Source organism: Notolabrus celidotus, chromosome 18, assembly GCF_009762535.1.
Source record: "Notolabrus celidotus isolate fNotCel1 chromosome 18, fNotCel1.pri, whole genome shotgun sequence".
Lineage (NCBI taxonomy): Eukaryota > Metazoa > Chordata > Actinopteri > Labriformes > Labridae > Notolabrus > Notolabrus celidotus.
In genome coordinates this window covers 12,413,739-12,419,738 of record NC_048289.1, presented here as the reverse complement: position 1 = coordinate 12,419,738, position 6,000 = coordinate 12,413,739, and positions in this window count along the sequence as shown.

Below are 6,000 nucleotides of genomic sequence, written 5' to 3'. Positions count from 1 at the left end.
ACTGTATTGTCTTACAGTTGTCTCTTAAAGTCACATTGCCCCATTGACAAACTGGATAATCATATTTCTATCTACATTCACTTAATCCACTTATTAAGGCTCCGCTATTCTTCACTCTGGATTATAGGTGAATATATTGGGCAGTAAATCTGATGCATGATGCTACAACAAGACCTAATGTAATCTGGTGGACAGACCGTTGAATAATGACAGTGAATGGCAGTAAATCTGAGCAGCAAACACAATGCTAGCTTGCTCCCACATCACCAGTCGTGTGGTAAAGTGAGTTGCAGTGATTTACAGCGCTCCTTATAAAGCCTCCTTCCTGTCTGCAAAACATATAGACCGCCTGGTTGCCCGACCTCGGCAAACTTCACCGGTCAGCCGCTAGACTACATGTAAACACTGAGGATTTCTTTTCCTCCAGCCTTTTGATCGTCTGTTTGCAATAGATCCTCTGTAACCACATGGTGCCATTTTGTTTATGACTGGCCGTGTATGACCTGAAAATAAATGCTGTAACATAAAAGGGTGGGTTTTTATTGAACACATATGTGTTGGTTTTCATCAACCTAAACTCATCACCTCTGTTTGTTTTTAATCTGTTAGGAAAAGCAGATGGCTCAGATTTGACTGGTGGTGAAATCACTCTGGTGAAATTATCCAACTCATGAAAATATAAAAATAAAAGTCTTAATCTGTGTTCAGGTGATGAGATAAATGTGTATACTGTAAGATAAGCTACAACTATTCACATGGCAACACAAAGTTGATCAAATTATTAATATGTCCTTGAAAAGTCATGCCTACCACTCCTCATTTTAGTTAAAAACTACACATGACCCAGTGTAGCTCTGTGGATAAGCTCTCATTGAAAGGGATTTGTGCCAAAGCGTGTGAAAATTACCTCAGCCATCTATGCTATGTGCGTGTTCAGCCTCCTCTCAAGCCTATGTGTGAATCCACTTCTCCCTTCTCTTGTGTGTGTGTGTGTGTGTGTGTGTGTGTGTGTGTGTGTGTGTGTGTGTGTGTGTGTGTGTGTGTGTGTGTGTGTGCATGTGCCTGTGAGTGAATACAGAGCCGAGCCCATTGTTTCTGATGACAAGTGGAGCTCTACTCTACTCTCCAGACCTGCACATTTTCCACTCAATTGAATGGCCCTCTCAGATCATTAAATGTCCATTCATTAACGAGGGACACTGGTGGGGACTTAGCAGTAAGGCAAACACTGGGAGGCCTGTCTCGGGGCACACTGTAGCCTGCATCACTGTGGGTGGTAGGAGCCTTCAAGTTTAGCACCTGAGATGACCACTGTCATGGTGAAAAAGTGTTCAAAGGTAGCTGGGGTGTGAGGTGAGAAAGCATAATTCAAGCTTCCATTCCTTCAACACTACTAAAATCTGTTCCTCCTTTAATTTGGATGAACAAGTATGTCCACTGTTTATCCATCACTTGAAGCTTTATAACACTTTTAAGCTAACATTTTTAAACTGTTTATTCATTTTACTAATTTAAGCTAGGCTATCAGTTCAACTATAAATCCATTACTTAAAGATATTTTAACCCTTTACCCATCATGTTATGTTTTTACACAGGCTATATCATGTACATAGAACCAACTCCGCCAGTTATGTATTTATTTTTAGCAAACTTCTTTTAGCTACATAAGCTAGCTACTTTTTACTGAAGCTAACTAGCTTACATAGCTTACTCGATGCAAGGATCTGCTTTATCCCCTTATTCAAAATTTTGACACAACAATTAGTCCATGGCTTTCAATTGACTTAACTATACTGCTTTGTGCATTTTTCTACCGTTCATGACTCTATAAACTTTTTCAACTGTTATATTTACCTTATGTTTTAAAATTATTTTGTTAAGCTAACTATTTAAGCAATGTATCTCTTGCTTTCTTCATGTTTTAGCATTTCATTGGGCCTACTTTGTGGCTTACTATCTGAACTAATCATTTTAGGCTTAACTTTTATAATGTATCTACAGTATATATAAGTGTTTACTTGAAGTATTTTTAAATGTCTATCCATTACTTTAAGCTATTTCTGTTTCTAATATAAACTGCTATTTTAATTAATTGTCTTTTTTTGCCAGTTCTGTTTATTGGGCAAAATTCAATGACATTGTAATTTGCGTACAAGTTTACATTTTTAATTTAAACGGAGAAAAGAAAAAACACAACAATGAGTCTGGGAAAACGACACTCCTAACAGGAGAAACAAGGTGCTTACATGTGCATAAATATATACCTGTAGAGTTCCATAAATACAGAATCACCTGCACATTTACAATATAAATAAACCAGTCCCAGAACTCAAAAAAAAGAAGGGGAAAAATAACCCCTTCCTCCCCAGCTCAGCTCAGCAGGAGAAATCAATGCACACAAATGTGGGAATACAGCAATGATAAAAGAAATAAGACACCTCTTAGTCCGTCAGAGTCTGCAGATCTCTAACATAAATATTTCAATCGTTTATCTGTTTCTTCTAATTTTGTCCACCAGTAACTTGTTAGTCCACTTGAACTCATTTCTTTCTTTCTTTCTTTTTTCTTTTTTACTGTAAATCCATATCTATGAGCAAGCTATTTCAAATGTGAACTTGTTATTTTAAGCTTTTTTGGTTTTTATCAAGCATGTTTAGCCAACTACTTCAACCCATTTTGTGTTAGCTTAAGCAATTGTAACATTAAACTAATCTGTATCACTAGTTATTAGAGCTAACACTGATTCATTACCTGTAGTCAACTGTTGCAAGTACTCTGTCTGCTTATTTATTAGTTTTTATTAAGTCTCAGCAGTTTGTAACAGCTGACCTAATCATGGACTTCATTAATTGTATTTCTTCCAACAAATTTGTAATAAAGCTTTCCCACAATCTGTTCATGCACCTACAAGCAATTGTTGAATTCCCCCCAAGGTAACATTCTCCTGCAGTCACCCCTTGTTTCCCAGGCTAGACTTCATGTCATCATGTGCCGTCATCACTTCCCTGAGGACACCAGATCCAACTCTAAAACTTGTACAGGAGAGGAGGGAGAGGAGGTAGAGGGAAGGGAATTCACATCCTGCAGCCATTGTTTGTGTAGAAACTTACTTTTTGCCAGGTAGATTAGAGTTGACGCAGACTGACGCACTTAACTTTCACCTGACTTCACCACCTGATTGACCTTCTTTGCCTCATTTGGTTTAAGCAATATGACTGCATACCCTTCATACAAGATGAAAATTAGAGACCCTGGTGGATTTTTTTGTGTAAGCTGTGGAGGAAAACAGGGCAGATTGGGAACTCCCACAATCAGCCGTGCTCAGGCATGCCTAGAAAAATGACAACTCTGTACGCTGTGTTAACAAGCCCACCTAATAACTGGGTGGATGTCTTACACAAGACTTTTCTGTGATTTTCCTCCTTACAAAAGATTCACAGTTAAAGGCATTTGAGTATATTTGTTCAAGGCATTTGAAAATGGCAAACACATAAGCAAGGGTTTCATTATCTTTGCATGTGCCTCTTGGTGTTTTGGCAATAGGCAGCACATAACTTAGCAGTAATTTAAGTTTATGCACTTGATATGTCTCAAACTCAACCTTGAAAGGCACTTTTTTTACACATAGCTTTCTGTAGTACACACTTCTTTAATGTCTTGTATAAACACAGAGTAAGGTCACATGGTGATAAAGCCAGTTCTCTTGATACTACCATGACCTTTTAGATGATGCTGAATTGCTTTAGTCTTCACAAACTTTGCTGGAAATGCATTTTTATTGTGTCGAGCCATCCAGCCTGCTGATTCGGCTGAGATAATGAGCAGATAGAAGGGAGCAGTTCCATCTCGTCCTCTGTGATATTCAGTCTGAGCCAAAACAAACATGCGAGGATCAGGGTGGAGCTTCCTGCTTGAATCCTGGGAGAGGGCACCTCAACCCGGCAGACTCACAGAGAGTAGCTGTAACCAAGGCTACGTATTCACTCTGCAGTGATAAGCAGTGAAAGAGATCGTCACAAAGGGGTTGGGGGTCAAGATGAAGTGTGAGATATTGGTGACAAAGATTGATCATGATAGACTTAAGATATTACTGAATAGAGTTCAATGAAGTAGTAATTTTGCTGCAGTAGACTGCTCTGAACTGCATTAAGTATCAAGTATATTATCACTCTTTACTAACTTTAAGCCTTCCTCTTGGCTTGCGGCCCACTCAGAGAGGCCCCCCGGTGAATACGAAAGTTTGAGTGGAGCGTGAACAAAGAAGGTAGTAATCAAAGAAGTCTCCCTCCCTCTTTTGATCACTCCCTCAACAGCTGTTTCCACAGCCCGCTCTTACTCATCCACTCTTGGCAAAGTGCAGCCAGAGAATAGTGGCATGCTTTTCAGTGAGGCTGGGTTGCCAAGACAGGGACACTTGTTAGCATGCCTCTGTGCAGAGGCTGGGGTCAGTGCCAGCTGAGGGGAATAGACGGAGAGGACTAGCAGGAGGAGATGGATGGAGTGAGGGATGGATATACTTTTATTACTTGCTATTCACAGATTTTCAATAAAAATGAAATTTTTAAGAAGCTTATCTGTTTTTTGCTCACTTTTTTCCAACTATTACCCTTAACAAGAAATTGTATTATTTTTTTTAAAGTTTTTTGTGGGGAGTAGAGAGTGGGGGAAGACATGCAGGAAATGGTCGACCGGCCGGGAATCAACCGGCGACCCCTGCAACGAGGACTGTAGCCTCTGTATGTGTGGCACTTAGACCGCTAGGCCACCAGTGCTCCAAAATTGTACTTTAAATCCATAATTAATTGAAATATTTTTTCACTTTTAGCTAACGGATTTTTCTGAGCTAACAAGCTAGTTTTCATGCAGAGCCAACCCACTCTTCTATTGTTTTAAACTGCATCATAAAATCACTTAGACCACTTATTAGGCAGGGGACAAAGTATTGTTATATCAGGATTTGCCATATTTAAAAAGCTAAATATAACCAATTGCATGTAATGGTCGTTGGCTAAAATGAAAACAACTGGAACTGATGCTGAGATTGCAGAAAGCTAAATCATCCAAAGGTGCAAATGTTAGCCAAAAAAAGAAAACTTGAAAACATTCAAATTCACACTAAATATTCCTTATACTGTTCATGTCACACAGTGCAAAGAGGAAAGGAAATGTGTTAACTGGTGAGCGTGACTACACACAGACAAGTGTCATTACACTCCATTAAAAATAGCAGATGGCCGATAGCAGTGACCCTCACTGTGTTTTAGCTCACAGGAGAGCTGATGTGGGAGGAAGCTGTCCTAGAGGGGAACATTAAGCTTCAGAAGGTGTTTTGGATATATTTATGTGCATATGTGTGTGTTTGTTTTTGTGTGTTGGGCTGCTATGTGTGTGTGTGTTTGGGGAAAAGGGCATGCCCTTTAACATCTAGCCACATGTGTCTCCTATTAGCTTTTTGACTTCTTTGGCAGCTGTGTGCACCGCTGGGAACACATTAGCCTGGTCTTACCTGGACTCTTTCCTCTGATCGCCTTTAGTGAAAAACATGCACACACACACACACACACACGCATGCACGCGAGCACGCACGCACGCACGCACACACACACACACACACACACACACACACACACACACACACACAGAAACTTTGAGCTGTGAGCTTTCCTGGTGTGAGAACAGCGGGGCCTTCCAATCCATATTTCCTTGCCAACTTACAACACCACTGGGAGCCTGGAAAACGATCATTTGTTTCAGAGAAATCCCAGAACAAGTCGAGTATTTTTAGTTTGAGGGGACTGGAGTGCTGAGAAGTTGGAGCCGCTTCCAAGGAAAATGACTGCAGTTTTCTGATGGCTTCACTTTGTCCAGTCTGAGTTTGGTTAATGCATATTGCAGATTGTGTACTTAATAGATATCTGGAAACGTTTGGAGGGAAGAATAACAACTGTTTACTCATGACAGGGGAGCAAAAAGCATCAGGTGATTTCCTGTCTGCACACA